The sequence below is a fragment of the Nanorana parkeri genome, unplaced genomic scaffold (genome assembly GCF_000935625.1).
Source record: "Nanorana parkeri isolate BGI_ZX_2015 unplaced genomic scaffold, ASM93562v1 scaffold485, whole genome shotgun sequence".
In the NCBI taxonomy this organism is placed as follows: Eukaryota; Metazoa; Chordata; class Amphibia; order Anura; family Dicroglossidae; genus Nanorana; species Nanorana parkeri.
This window is the reverse complement of record NW_017306753.1, coordinates 738,606-740,211: the sequence shown is the minus strand read 5'-3', so window position 1 is coordinate 740,211 and position 1,606 is coordinate 738,606.

Genomic DNA, 1,606 nt, shown 5'->3' with positions numbered 1-1,606 from the left:
CCCCCCACCCCCCCATTCTCTCCAACCCCTGACACCAGACCGATAGAGCAGCATACTCTCTTATTCCCACATCATTATTATACAGGATTTATATAGCCAACAGTTTGTGCAGCGCTTTCATCTTCACATCATCTTCACCCTCTGATACCAGACCCTTAGCAAAAAAGCATCCTATGATTCCCACATCCTCAGCACCCTCTGATACTGAATCCCTGAACCACAGCACCATCAGCTCCCCTCATACCCCCTACCCACTTGCACCAGACCCTTAGAACACAGAACCCACTGATCCTCTTATCCTCTCCACCCTCTGATACCGGATAGCTAGAGCTATCCCCACATCCTATTCACCCTCTGACACTAGAACACAGCACCCTATAATTCCCACATCTGTTCCACCCCTCTCACACTAGATCCAAAGAGCAAAGCACCCTCTGACCCTTCACCCCGACACCAGACTCCTTGAGCACAGAACCCTCTGATCTTATCTTCTCCACCCTCTAATACCAGACTGCTAGAGCACAGCACCTTCTGATTCTGTCCTCTTCTCTGACACCAGACCTCTAGAGCAGAGTACCCTCTTATTCCCACATCCTCTCCACCTTCTGACACAAGACCAGTAGAGCACAGCATGCTCTCATTCCCATATCCTCTCCACCTTCTGACACCAGACCCCAAGAACACAGAGCTCTAAGATTCCTTCATTCTGTCTCTTTTGTAGAGATGTTGTGCTTCTTATATATCTTCGCTGAACTTTGAAACCCTTTCCTAAAATACTCCTTATACTAATAACTGAACCTGTTTTTCCTTGAATTCAAAAGCCATTACACATCTCGTGAAGGTCAGAATCCACGGGTCTATCTCTAGTAGCTGTTCTTTACTCACACACACACTGTATAAATCTGTCTTCATATGTACACACAACTTTTATTATTTTAAAATCGGGAACACAATTATTATTCTCCTAGGAAAGTGTTTGGCTCAGTCAGGTGACAGCTGATTAGATAACGTGCCAGGAAGACATCACCACCAAATCTTGTCATTTCCTGTTCTACTTATATAACAGTCATGTCAGCCAACACTGGTCACTTCACAGCAGCTGTGAAAAAGCAAGTGCAAAATGTGCAATCGTTATTGTAGCACAAAAAAAGAGACAAATAGATTATAAACTTGTGGGTGGCTGCTGTGGGTATGTCTACAGGGTGCGAGAATCCAAATCCTTCACGAAGGCAGGCTTCTTCTCTGCAGGAGTGATTACAAAATAACACTGCACATCACCAAATGGATAATGAGATGAAATCAACCGCTTTATATGTGTGTGAACATCACAACAGTGCTGGGCACAGAACGCCCATCATACTGACAATATTTTTATGACAAAATCTTCACTGAACCCATTCCACAGCTCAGTGATCAGAAACATGTTTTCAGGTGACATCTGTTCATTATACAAAACTTGAGCTGCCTGGCATAATACATATATTATACTATAACTTTTACAGGATGTTTTCTGGGCCATTGACTGCTGATAACAGGCCACTCTATAGCAGTTCAGCCCTATAGCACCTTGGCTGCAAAAGAGAGAACCCAATGTCTCAATCTTGTA